At 42.9% G+C, this 14,430-nt stretch overlaps 1 long non-coding RNA gene across 13 annotated transcripts in view; it reads right to left on the bottom strand.

Annotated features, from left to right (window-relative positions):
* LOC108449637 overlaps window positions 1-14,430 on the bottom strand; it is a 77,906-nt gene that overhangs the window by 5,375 nt on the left and 58,101 nt on the right. For 8 of the 13 annotated variants that reach the window (XR_001865876.1, XR_001865879.1, XR_001865878.1 and 5 more), the window contains 2 exons: window positions 6,096-6,355; window positions 1,649-4,252 (listed from right to left, as the gene is read on the bottom strand). This is a non-coding gene — a long non-coding RNA (uncharacterized LOC108449637). Of the gene's footprint in view, window positions 1-1,648; window positions 4,253-5,700; window positions 5,848-6,095; window positions 6,356-14,430 lie in introns of those variants that run through there. The other 5 variants (XR_001865877.1, XR_001865881.1, XR_001865884.1 and 2 more) reach the window with 4 other exon arrangements.

Below are 14,430 nucleotides of genomic sequence, written 5' to 3'. Positions count from 1 at the left end.
CAGAGATACCCAGAGACACCCACAGCCCTCCCGCCATTGCCTCAGCCCAGAGACACCCAGAGACACCCACAGCCCTCCCGCCATCACCTCAGCCCAGAGACACCCACAGCCCTCCTGCCATTGCCTCAGCCCAGAGACACCCACAGCCCTTCTGCCATCACCTCAGCCCCTCAGGACAGGAGTGGCCTCCCCACAGCCCTCTATACTAACAGCCTTGCCTGCTGGGGGGACCCAGACTGTCATGTGAGACAGAGGGAAAGTGGAGCCCTGTGGCTGTGGGGCAGGAGGCCCAGTGCCTGCCCACTGTGGGACTGCCCTTGCCCAGGCCACTGGAACCTGCGAAGTCAGAGAATTCCTACCAACACAGAAATTACCTTCTCTGTGAGGGCCTGAGAGAACAAAACAGTCCATGAGGTTAATGGAAAAGAGGAACTCTGCCCGGATACATAGGAGATCCTGCTAGAAATGTCTCAATGCCAAAAGAACAGTAACAGGGGTAAAAAAAAAATAAAGTATAAAAATGGGAACTGAAAAAGCATGGAAAACTGCTCTCCAGCTGGTGGGCTCCTCCTGGCTGCATAAACAGTTAGGAGACCTCAGGAAAAAAACAACTCTATCTAAGATGAACAACTGCACTTACACTGTGGTGTTTCTGCTGGTAGAGCCCGTGTGGTGCTGCACAAAAACAGTGGCAAGAAAGGGAAATTGAAAGCCTTGGAGGGGCTCTGGGAAGTCACCTTCTCCACAGCTGCTCCCTGTGGCCAAAAACACCCAGTTAGGGCAAGAGGTGGCGGACAGGGGTTGTGTGGGCATGGAGGTGTGAGGGCACTGGATCGAGCAGGGAACTGGGACACCTCCCCCTGTCCATGGTCCCCTGGGATGCCTCAGTCCATGGCTACATCCAATCCTCACTGCTGGCACCAAGTCATCCCTCAGAGCATCCTCCCTTCAGGCTATCAGAGTCCAAGGCAATGGCCAGTCTTTCTTACTGACATTCCTATCCCTAAATACATTTTCACCCCAGAGATCATCTCCCTTACTCATCTCTCATCCCAGGCAACACAACTTTGTGGGACTCCAACTCCTGCTTGTTAGCTCAAGCCAAAAGGAATAACTATCAACTAAGAATAAATACTAATTAACCTGAATCTTTCATCATATCGTGATCTGAACCAGATGCTATATCTATCTTTAACTTTAGGCTGCTTTGAGATGCAACCTCTATCTGCAGCAGGCAAAAATAAGATTCCTTCTTTTGATAAAGTTAATTGTGGGCCTCAACAAGACACATTTCTTGGCAATACTGTGCTCTTATCTTTAAATGCTGTGAACTCACAAGGGTTTGAGAGGCCTTAAATCTTGAGTGCTTCCCATATGAGTTTTGTGATTGAGGAGAATTCAACCCAGGAACTTTCCCATGTCATGCTGGAAAAAGAGGTGCAGTGAAGACAGCTTTAACAGTGCACACAAGCGCTGAATAGAGGCTGTCTCTGAACACCCAGCCAAAGGCTGCACAAGAGCACAGCCGAGATTTAGCCCCCCAAAACAGGGGGACAACAGGATGAAAGCCATATGGTATCTTCTGTTGAGCTGGTTGAAATCAGTGGTGCTTTATATTGGTTTTAGTATCAGAGAAAGAATAATAGAGCAGGGTTAAAACCAAAGATTTATTTGCCAAAGTGCATCAACATTTTCAAAGCTGCTTTGTTTAGATTTTTTTTCATTTGTTGGAAGTAGCTCCAATGTTTTCTAAATTACTGAAAACCACTGTTAAAAAATTCCTGTAACAAAACTGTGTTTTTCATTATGACTGTTGGTACTTATGCAGACAATATACATAGAGAGAGGAAACTATACAAACCAGACTTACTGTAAAAGCCAAGACCTTCTATAAATGCAGCTATGTTCTCTTGCAGAAAAATAGGTTAGGTGGGGGGAAATATTTTTGGACTTCAAAAAACAGTGACAGGGATACCAAAGAACTCTTGGCAAAAGCTGTGCAAAGCCAAATTCTGCCCAGTTCCACCTCTCAGGTACCTTCTGTGCAACAGTCTAGGTTGGTAACTAGGATTAGCAATTTAATCTTCACACCACTTCAGCACGGACATGTAAGTTTCAACAAGCCTGCAGATGAAGTAATAAAAACCAAGCCTCTACCATTTTAAAGTTGCATAAACAGTGTTTAAGTGGTTTAATAGTGGGGTTTGTTTGTACAGCAAAAATGTCATCATATAGAGCAATTCAGCAAGTCCAAAGATGTGTCCAGCAGTGCCAACTTCCCAGGTGCTGGCACACCTTTCCATCCACAGACCCTCTGCTGCAGATCACCAAGGGCCTCTTGGTCTGTAAGACACACATCTCACTTGTGAGGCCAGACATCACCCAAACCCTTGTTACATGGCACACGAGGAACCGCTCCTGCGTCCCATGAAATAGACCTTGCTTTCCTAGAAGAAAGCCCTCAAATTTGTGCTAAAGGAACGAATGGCAGCTCCATCCTCCTGAAGAGCTGAAATGGCTAAAAACACTGAGGATGAAGTACTGTTCTACCTTCTTGATGAGTCCAACCATCACCTACCTCCTCTCTGTCTTGAAAGTCGCCGTTTCCTATGGTAGTAAGGCACTAGTGAGCAGTGAGAACCACACGAGATAACCACATACCTGATTCTTACCAAAACTGATGGGAATTACATAACCAATGCTTTTTTGAGAACTCTGTCAAATTTAATGCCAAAATTGCCCTTAAGTCTTCTATTTAGGGTAGTGGCTGGCTGTAAATCTCTAAAGGTACATAGTCAAGTGGAAACACGGGCCAGAGTTTCAGCTACCTGAACAGTCCCAGGTGGTCAGGTGTATTTTAGGTACTGAAAACAACTTTTTAAAGTCTAGTCAAGATTCCTTTCCTTGAACTGAAGGTTCATAATGATGAGTCCCATAACCAAAACTGCCATCCTAACAAACGCACAGGCATCTCCTTTCCTGGATGTGGGTGGTTTTGATGCCTGCACTGGTTATAAGCAGCAATGTACTAAGGGAGTACAAAACCATGAAATTTAGGAAGATGAGTAATGTATGAAGTGTGGAGGCAGTGAGAGATGATCCTCATATTATGTGCTTTTATTTAATAATTTATAAATAAGTATCAGCTTTCCCCAAACTGCCCCTCAGCCTAGCAATTACATGTTGGCTAATTTCTGGTTAGTGCTGTTCTTTTATAATAACAAACTGTTCCCAAAGCCTCACATACAGAGAATTAGACAATCAAAGTACTGTGTGCGATTTTCCACTTAATTCATTCAGTTAGCTGCAATTAAAACAATACAATTCAAGGCCTTGTGTGTTTCTCTGAAAAAATACAAAACTTTACTTGTTACTATTAATATATACAACCTACTAGAAAGAGTTAACAAAGCCCCTTTGTCTTCAGTGTTGTAGTAGAGTAATTTTCTTATCCTTTTCTGTAGATGCCCTGGCAGTCATCAATATTTCTTTCAGTTGCTGTTCTTCAAAAGAGACACGCTTTTCATTCAACTGCACAGAAAAAAAAAGGAATCCAGTGGGACAAATTCTCTTGGTGAGCAGATCCACTATAGCTGCCTGGGAAGGAATCTAGGTGAAGGTGCAGGGCTTGCATTAAGGAGATGATCAAACCTATTTAGAAGGGAAGAGGCACCATTTTATCATGCAGTAATCAAATTTTTGTTAGATTTTACCTAGATATTTTACCTGAATATTTCGTATTTCTAGAAAAGCAGTGTTTCATAGCTGCTGATCTCTGCTCACCCACTTTGTATAAATGACATACCAAGTTTCAGCATGACTATAGAATGTTTCCTTTGTTTGTTTCATGGAGCTTCACTAATGAAACCTAATGACAATCTAATTAACATTATACCAGATTTGTGGGTGCGAAAGAGGACAGAAGCTGTACCTGGCTCCACAAGAAAGCGATAAGCCACCCTATTAGAGCTGCTGTGACTGTCTCTCATACCACCAAGCTCCCCCAAAACCGGGCATTATTTCCATCAGTTATGAACATAGAGTGTGCAGTGCTCAGACAGCAGAAACATCCCTGCCTTCTGAGGATGCACCGTGTCGATCCAAGTCTCAGAGTGCTTCCAGAGCTTCTGTGAGCAAGGTTTATATCCACACTATTCTTGGTAGGAGACTATACTCCTGATGTGCTGGTCTTGGGTATGTTAATTCAGTATTTCAGCAGTGGTTCTTGACAGAGGCTTGATTCAACCTACTCCTGCAACAGAATAACAAAGCACTGATTTGGATCTGTACTCTTAATTACAACCCACCAATATAAATGAGCATTTCACTTAAGCTCAGTTCCTCAAGAAAGAACTATTGTCTGCTTTGATAAGATGGTATGAAATTTATCCAAACATTTATCAAACGATGTGAAATCTTATTGGAAGAATATGCTCCGAGATTTTGTGAATAAAGTCCCTCAGGATAAAGCAACACCAAAATACATGTCAGAGCAGTGAATCCCAAAGTCTGGTCCAAATACATGTCAGAGCAGTGAATCCCAAAGTCTGGTCCAAAGGGAATTCACAGCTCATCTAGTGCCCACTTTTATTCTTTTATTCCAGTACACAACAGCACAAAAAGGACAGGGCAAAATAAAGAACCAAAATCAGCATTTCTTTTCCAGAAAGGTAGACCTCTGCCAAACCCAGCTCCAAGAAACACTTTCCAGTATTTTTCTTCCTTCCAGTTACTGTTGTTTTACAAAGATATTACACAGTGATGAATAATAAAGAAGGCAATTCACTAAACAAAGTACCTATTCCAAAGTTATTTTTATTAAAAGAAATGCAAATACCATACTCATGGCATATGACTTTACACTTGAAGAATCTTGCAATTTGCATAAAATCTGGGTGAAAGAAATTTAGTTGAAAGACCACATCTCCAACTATTAATGAATATTCCCAGAAAATCTAACAAAAGAAAAAAAACCCAACCACCTCTGCTTGGCACGTTTTTTCCAAATGTGCTTTCTTAGCTTAGGTTGCTTTCATAGAGATAACACTGGCAGACAGCAACTGTATATGTTTTGTAATAAACATACTTTTGATATGGCATTTCAGGGCAATTGGATGAAAACTAAAAAAATTTTTATAAAGCTACATTTATCATCCATGTATATCAAGGATCATGTTATTACAATAAACTATGTAGAGTACAGCACTGTCCATGAAATCAGGGAGATATTTCATATCACTTTAATATGTTGACATTATCAACTGACCTATAAATACCAATAACATTTTCATTATCATCTACATTTAACCCTCTTTAAGCTTTCAAGTGCCCTTACGTCCAACACCCGAAAACATTCAATTCAATTCCACCAAGTAACTCCAAAAATCACATCAAGGAAGTTCTTTATTGGTTTCTCTCAATGACTTCCAGATTAAATCTGCTCTTCTATAATCATAGAAAAGGCTTTCTGTAAGTATCTAGTCTAAAAACACATGGTTGAAGTTAGATATTTTCCATGCTGCAACAACGGACCATGCAACTAGAAAATAGTTAATAACTCTCCTGATGACTCACATACTGAAATCAGTGCTGACTCTTAGTATCAGAAGAATGAAACCATATTTAAGAATTAAAATAAGATTGTGGAGCACGCAAAAGGGTAGGTTTGGATCTGAAAGTATCTACCTTTTACCTACTCACCTTTCAGACACTTGGGCTTCATTAACTCCCAAGTATCACTGCAAGAACATGCACTATCAGTGCAGTGAGTGCATAAATGCCAGAATGCCAAGGTAAGGAAGAGGCAGACATGGTAAATCTGTTCACAGTAGTGTTCCCAGATTGGTGCTAAAATAAGAGTTAGGAGCTACATTCATTTCAAGTAAATATAAGATTATCTATACTCAGTTCAGGCCTTCTTTAGTCATCATCTACTTAGGAAGAAATTATAGCTTATATAGAACAACATTCATTTTTCTCAGTGACAGAAAGTGAAAGTGAACATACTCTGGCCCTTCTCCAGTTCAGACCAAGGAGAGATCCATGCACAAATCCCTGAGGGTGACATCTACCCAGCCCAATACGGCTATACTTACCCATTCTGTAAGCTCCCAGATCAAAAGCAGTTGGCTCAAGCCTCTGGAATAACAAAGGTTTCACATCAAAATATTCTTCCAAATAGAAGTTGAGTATACAAATTTACCATCTCTCCTTGTGACAAAAGCTTTCATCCATAATGTTTGCTAGGAGACAAGACTTTTACCACACCAGAGTGCAAAGAAACTTATAGTGGCCTTTCAGGCCGGTGCATCTTGAATAGTTTCAGTTATGAATGGACAAGTGTTCTTCACACCTCCTAGAACAGGGAAACAAAGAAGAGAAAAAGAAATCCTGGAGTCCTCCAGAAACTCAGCATTTCCACCTAGCTTTCTATTCAAGTATTTCTACCCTTGGCTGTTGATACTAAACAAACCCATGGATACACTGAATAGCAATAGATCATAAGCAGCTAATAAAATTACACTGAACTAGACATCACTACTGTATTGAACAAAACAGATTCTTCCTTCCACCAACAATGTCTAGAGCAGACAGAAGCACAAAAGCTGTGTGATGACATCAGGGAAGGCAAATGGGCAGGCCATGGCAGCTGTATAAATTCTGTGGTTTGGTCCTGGAGTTTGTGGCTTCAGCCCCAGGTCCCAATTCCTTACCACAAACCACTAGAGATCTCTCTGAATAAATGCAGAGCCAGCTCCCTCTCAACGAGGCTCCATCCGATTTAAATATCATCCATGAAAAGGCCTGCAGCTGAAGCATCCTGCCATAGGCATGGCTACTCAGCACAGCTGTGGACATGGCACAGCTGAGACCCTTTCAGCTTGATAACAGAAGAAAATGCCCTGAGCACTTTCCATCCCTGCAGGCTGCCTGCCTTCTTGGACAGCCCCTTGGGAACACAACTCAGCTGCCTTCTCAGAATCAGACACGGAGGACTGCAGATTAATTAATGCTGCCTGTATCCCAGGGACATCCTGGGGCCCTTAATCATGGCCCTTAGCCATGCTCCTCTAGGTACTTTCCATGCATTAGGCAAAAAGGCAGGCTCCGTATGTCAGGGCTCCTCCAAGAAAGGGCTGTCCACCTGCAGCAGTACCTGCAGAGCAGCAGCTTTTGAACCACTCCACAGTCTAGGATGCTATTCCCGATATCCAAACATAGCTAGCTCAGCCTCTTAATGTCAGTCTTTCTGAACTGTGGCAGTGAGGCAAATGTGCATGAGCACCAGTGGTCAGAGCCACCCAGGCACTCCAGCTGACACAGGCTATAGATGAAAGTCACACATGGGGCAGCCCCTGCTTTGCATTTTGGTGATGTACACAGAGAAAGGAGTGAGGGCAGAGCTGAGACAGTGGGAAGCTTAGAGAGGAGGATGTCTTACTTAAAATCACTCTAAAGCACGTTACAAATCTGTTAAATCATTGTGGCTTACCCTGTATTTCAGAGTAAATTAGTAACTTTTCAGAGGGAGTGAAGAAACTACCACTCCACTTTTAAATAATGAAAATGCTAAAAAACCTACACTTAACAGCTCTAAAACTGCAGCAAGTCACCCACCAACACCCACTCCTCTTGTCAGCAGGCTTTTTTCAGCTTTGCCTATTATTTGTGTCAAGTCAGAGATGTCTAATGTTTGCTGTGCTTATCTGCTCAACTTTCAGGAGCCCCAAATGTTACAATATGTACCTGTGCCACTGACCTTTTTCGCCACAGCATTTTGATCTAAATAAGTAAAAACTGCAGAGTTTCCAAAATCATTTGGATTCACTGCTCTGAGTGCATAGCTGTAAAAAATCTGCTTTAAGATTAACATCCAATTTTATTCGTGCCTGAGGCTTCACCACAGCATCTATTTTTGTAAGATTAACAGCAAGATCCCAGTTCTCCAGAAATGTAAAGAGTAACAGACAATTGTAAAAGGAAGATGATGTTTCCTAACCTGCTCTGCTCACATCCAAGAAGGTACATTTTCGTAGCCCTTCCCACACTGGTGTAATTTCTATTTGCGATTTTGCACCCACAACATACAGCATGTGTATTAGTCCTTCTGCCTCCCATTAGCTGGAATGCAAACTGTGGGTGCCAAAAAATACTAACATAAATCTCACATGTGCAAATCATCCCCTGAAAGACAGCTTTTACTCTGGAGGAGTTAAGAAACAGCCATCTTCCAGTACCTTGCACAACAGGAGTTTGAATCATCTAACTTGAAAATACAAGTATAGAAAACGAGCACTTGATATTTTGGCCAATCCATTTGAAATGAGTATACATAAAAACACTTCTTTTTGGACATGGCAACCTGAGGACAAATTGAGGGTCATTTTTAACCTAAACATCAGAGGAGATGCTGCTTTAAATAGTGCCTTTGGTATCTGTCAATTAGAGCTATTGCATTGCTGTCAACTTGCACTCCTGCTTTAGTTCCAGCTTTGCTCCATCCTACACAGAACCGTACAAATCAATTGTCTCTTGAAAACTGGAAAGTGAAATTAATAAACTGTGAGAAAAGCTGATTCATAAAGCTGACACTCCTGTGCCCAACAACCCTGGGTTTCTCCCCTCCAGCTAGTGGCTTCAGATAGGCAGGCAAAGTGGTAAAAGATTATCAAATTGCAACTGTCATTCCTGACAAAATGCATCTCAATGCTGGGAAGGAATTTTAGGTTTTAAGCTAAACCACCACCTCAAAGGGTTCCTCAGAGCCTGTCAATATCTGTACTTTGGATGGAAAGCTACCACTGAGCGCAGTGTGTCCAACATACAGAACCTGCCACAAAATGAAGTTCTTCATAAGAAAGCTCATCTCAGTCCTGGTTGGTAACAATAACAAGGAGACAAGATGAGACCATCAGTCTCAATTGTGAAGACAATGTTTTCCTCCCATATTATTCTGTCTGTCATGTTCCCTTCAGGTTCCAAAGGAATCCCTGTCTCATACATCATTATTTCCCACAAAGCCTGAAAGCCCTCAGGGGGGGTTTCTTCCTGCCCCCTGTACCAGCCTTGAAGTCTGAGTACCTTCAGAACAGTGACAGAGGCCTCTGCCAGCAATAAAGGGGAACATCTGCATACCAATTAAACTGCTGAGCGCTGAAGAGTAAAAAAAGAAAAAAAAAAGAGGGGGGGAAAAGCCTTGAAAGTAAATCTGAGCCAAGTTCTAATTAATGCCCTAGGCCCCGATTCACCACAGCACTTAGGCATGTAGTTAACTTTAAGCATGTATTTAGTTCCATTGAAGTCAAAAGACAGCATCGGAGAGGCAAACTACATTAGCACAATTTAATACTCTTTGGGCTAATTAATCAGCCATAAAAATTAACTATGAGAACTGTATTCCTTATTCCCCTCACTGTGGCATTTCCAGATGAAAATACTTGAATGTCGCTGGAATAAGCAAAAAAGCGCTACTTGTTTGGCTGTCATGGGGTGCTTGGTCCTACAGCTGTGAAGGCCAGTCCATAAGAACAGCTATAGGAACTGAGCTCTCTCCACATCACAGCCTACTGTCTGTATCTTCTATGTGGTGGCAGCTCGCAGACACAAAAAGCACAGCCCTTGTCCTGAGGAGCAGTAATTGAAGAAACAAAAAGAACTGGCAACAGAGAAGCAGAGCCACCAGGCAATGGATGGCACATCAGAGACTTCTTTCCTTTTCTCTGTAAAGAGGCATTTGCTCCCTGTAGCACATCAGTGTCAGCTGTGATTGGAGGTGGCAAAGGAAAGGCAGCAGACAGGGCTGGGTAAGCAAGGGAGGCTGAGGGCAGATGCAAGTTTCGAGACAGAGCAGGTGAGGTTGCCAAGGAGGCACCGTCAGGCAGAGCTGGGGTGAGAGGAACTGTGCTGGTGTCTAAAGGCAAGGCAGACTGGAGTCTGGCCCAGCCCCAGTGTGGGCAAGGGCTAAACTCTCCTCCGTTTCAGTGCAGCAGGACTAAGCCCTGTAAAAAAGAAGCCCAGAGTGCAACCTCCACATAGCTGAATTGTCCCAGATACATCCAACCCTTTTCTTCACTTGGTAAGCCCAGCATGGTGAATGGCTGCCAACACTGCACCAACAACACGCAGGATAGATGTGGCCTAAACATGGGCTCCAAGGGTCAAATGCGACCAACTTCTGAGGTCCTGTTGACTTCAAAAAAGCATGTGTAAGAACCAACCATTCTGTAAATCAGAATGCAAGGATACAAGCTGGCTGATAAGGGTGTTCCTGCTACGGATTTCTGCCAAAATGAAGCCACAGAAAGTTTGCTGAGTATCATTAATGCTGTACATGGACCTATAAAAGCAAGAAAAATGAAAGCAGGGGACATAAACTCCTGGTTGACCATCCTTCTTTATCTCATCCATCATGAAAACAAAAAAGAACAAAAACAACCCTCCAAAAATTGGAACACCATGAGGATAAAAGAAAGTACCAGCACAGCTTTTCAGATTAACTTTGAATTTCCTTGCTTTCATTGGTTTAAGAGCTCTATTGTTACTCTCTTGGTTTCTTTAATTGCAGATACTAAAAATTCTTTTATCTTTCAAAGTCTTTAGAGTATGTTATATAATTACGTAATTAAAGCCTCTTTCAACTGGATATAATTTACTCTATAGTTTACAACAGCTGCACTAGAGCTATTACAGTTTATCATTTAAAAGCCTAATTAGAGGCTTCTTAATTAGTGGATCCTTCAGTCACTAGACTGTGACTGTGTAAAATATGCTCAGCAGCGATTGCATTTTACAAATCTACATGAAATGTTTGTGTGAAAACAGGGTGTGTACAAGTCCAAAAAGACAGTGCTTGTCCCTACAGGTCAGCCCATCTGAGCATGCAGAGCTCCACACAACATCTCCACTCCCCTATCTCAGTGCCCCGTTGCTCCACACAGCCTTTCCCTCATGCATGTGTTGCTGGGAACTGCCAGCACCTCCCAAAACAAGACCCCAGCCTCCCTGAGCTGATGTGACTGTTGCCATGTTCAAACACGACCCAAAGAGACAATGGGGCTGTGCCCACTGACTGCCCAGGCCAGCTCTTACATGGTTCATCAAAAGCTTTCTCCAGCAAACTCAGCTCCTAGCTGCTGCTGCTCTCTCCCTCAGGAGCTCTGCTCCATGCTGGATTCTGCACACACTTGTTCTGTGCTGCCCAAAGTACTCGTATCACAAGAAGGAAGAAGAGGGTAAGAGCCTCTCATTTATAGCCACCAACACATATTTCTCATTAATCACCACCAAACTAGCAGTGGGTCACTGAGATTCTAAGTGCAATATTTGCCCAGAGAAAGGACTGTAACTCCTTCATCCTCTCCCCTGGGTGGCACAATGCCAGGGAGCAGCTAAAGCAAATCTTAACAGGAATCATTCCCTCGAATGAGCCTCATACGAACTGGGGGCTCACAGGCCCTGCCGCTCAGTGAGCAAAGAGCTTGTCCAGACCATACTCTGGAGGACTGGTAGGGTTTTGTTCAGTTTTCTGCAGCTTGTAACACAGCAGCTGTGATATAGTGGGTCAGATTTGGTGCCTGCCAGCCTTTGGGAGTGTTGCTTTAAACAGTACAGTGACAAAATCATGAGTTCTTGTTGACTGCAGGATAATATAAATCAGCTATTGAAAACCTGTATCATTAGTGCTATTGCTTTCCAGTGGTAGATGGCTGCAGTAATGGATTGGCCTCTCCATCTCATCCTCCCACTGGAAAGCAACGTATACAAGACCAATCAATAACCTGATCTAAGTTACTTGTAGACATGTCAGGTGCAAATATCACCCTATCTCAAAAGGTTTTAAAGACCAGGTACTTTTGCAAAATTTAGGCCAGGCAACAAATTGCTTTGGATAACTTGTCATTATGGTGGAGAACAGCATAACCAGACCCACCCACACTGTTACACACGAGTTTTAAATAGACAGGAAGTAATTCTATTGTATGCATGTATTACTTTGTGGGGTCAACAGCTCAAGATGTTCCATTTGAAAAGCATTTTCTGGAACAGCCATATTGCTGAAGAGCCTGTTTGATGGGAAATAACTATACTATTTCATCATGGAATTTGCCACTAATTTCTACAGCTGAAATCCTAAAATACTTCCAAAAGCAATACCAAAATCCACGGTCATTACTAGGGCCAGAATTTTATCCTATTGTGTCATAACATATTACCCACTTAATGTAGTGTTGTCAAACCTGAAGTCAGTGGAAACTCTACAGGTCATAGCCGTGTTTCCCCATGGATCAGTGGAGAGGCTAGAAAGGGGTTTAAGGGCCTTCCCTACATAAATGTGGCATCACTTTGATGCCATTACTATGACTAAAGCATGTACATGTTTCTATCCCTGACCCCATCCCTTCCACCTGCACACACACACAGAGGGGATATGATCAAGTAGATAATAAAGCAGGTCAGAGGCACAGATATTTCACAGTTATCATGTTACAGCCCCCAAGGATGTCCATGGACACACATGGAAGCGATTGCAAGCTGAGTCCTGGCTATATACTGAGCCCTGCTGTGACACTGACATCAGGACAGTCTTTTTGGGGGAGAAAACAAACACAGGCCAGGGCTTTCCGAAAGGTGAGCTGTCACCATCTGAAAACAAGCTGCCTACAGATTTAACTGACAACTTCACAGGGATATCCTATTTCTTTGAGCTGACCTTCTTAGAAAACTTTGTACTCTGAACTTCTGGAAATCCTTGCACCTTAAATCAAACACCCTTTTAAACAGGTCCTTGTACAACACTTAGATTCCATGGCCTGCATGGTACTGATACCGACGTTCTTCAGTAAATTCAACAGCATCGGAAGTGATGTCATAAAAATGATTTCACCTGATTAATTTTGCATTGTCTTCTGTGACAAGAGCAGGAGAGGAAAAGGAAGGTGGTGGCTAGGTTCAGGTAGCCATAACCATAAAGCAGAGGAGCAGGCTGAAGACAGAGGAGGAAATAACATCATATCAATATGCTTCGTACTCAATTTGCCTGCTGGTCCAAGCAAGTACCATGAACTCCCTTCTCTTCACAGCAGGGCAGCCATGCTGCACCCCACCCTGGAAAAGCCTGGGAGAGCAGAGCACAGGACAGCCAGCGGCTTGGCAAGGCCAGGGACCCTCTGGCACAGGGAGCCTGCAGCAGATCCCACCAAGACAGCTCACCAGCCCAGCTCCCTCAGCACCAGGGCACCACGATGAGGAATCCAAGCACCTGCACCCAGCCCACAGCCATCCCAGCTACACAGGCTGGTAGCTGATGTGCTCCAGCCTCAGGGCTGCTGCCTGAACCTTTGGGGTCAGAATAAAGAAATGGATCTCTCTGGCAGTCAAGAGATCCCTTTTTATGGGGGCAGGATTATGGATTATCATTTTGTGTAGATCTCTGCTCTTCTCCACCCCCACAGCTTTTTTCTTCTTAAATAAATGAAAACATACCAGAAGAGCTCAGTGTCTTCTTTCAAGACTTCTCTATTTCACTAACTTGTTCCAACCTCCATCACAGCTCTTTCCTTGTCAGCAACTGTACCACTGCGCTATACCTCTGCCCACGCAGAAATGCACTGGCTGAAGGTATGAACTGGAATCTCTCCGTTAAAGGAACAAGCAGGCATCCCAGAGACTGACACAGCTGCTATTTGCATGTAAAAGAGGAAAAGAGGTGCATGACTGAGCCCAAATTAGCATGAGCAAAGCCTCCCACCGCATTTGCAAACTACAGCTTGCACAGTGGTGCTAATAGAGGTGCACACTTTCCTCACAAAGAAGGATTTCTACCTCAGCCATAAGGAAACTTGTATAACAGTGGTCCACAGAATTTAGCATGAACTTCTAAACCTGTATTTTTCTAAAATATACAGAGTGCTAGAAAAAGAGAAAAACAGTGGATGCAGGGTTTAATTTCATCTCCACTTCCAGCTTGATTCCTGAAACTGACTACCTCAGAGAGACATGTTTTGTAAGGCCTCCATCGCTTCTGTACCCCTAGATTTCTGAATGTCCAGAAATAGTCACAGCACTCAGTGCATCTAAAAATGAAAACCAAAATAAGCAGGGCAAATGCAGATCTAACGCTCCATTTCCATCTTTTGATAAAGGAGAACCATTCCTTTTCAATATCAGCTCTTTCAAAGGGATGCTCTTGGGATTCATTTGTCTGCAAGACACACACTTCATAAACTATAAGATTTCCAGATTTTAGCACAGTCTTTGTCTCTCTGTCTGTGTACAGATACCTAAGCATCCATGTCTGTGCCTATGCCTATTGAGTCAGAAAAAGAGGATTAGATGTCTCAAGCAGACTGTTCAAGAAGTGCAATTTTATTGATCCCCCAAATGAAACTGCACTTTGAGGTGATGCAGAGAAGTTGTAGACACTTTTTACTT

The sequence above is a fragment of the Corvus brachyrhynchos genome, unplaced genomic scaffold (genome assembly GCF_000691975.1).
Source record: "Corvus brachyrhynchos isolate BGI_N302 unplaced genomic scaffold, ASM69197v1 scaffold279, whole genome shotgun sequence".
NCBI classification, from domain to species: Eukaryota; Metazoa; Chordata; class Aves; order Passeriformes; family Corvidae; genus Corvus; species Corvus brachyrhynchos.
Note: the sequence above shows the minus strand (reverse complement) of the source record. Positions and strands in the feature narration are given on the sequence as shown.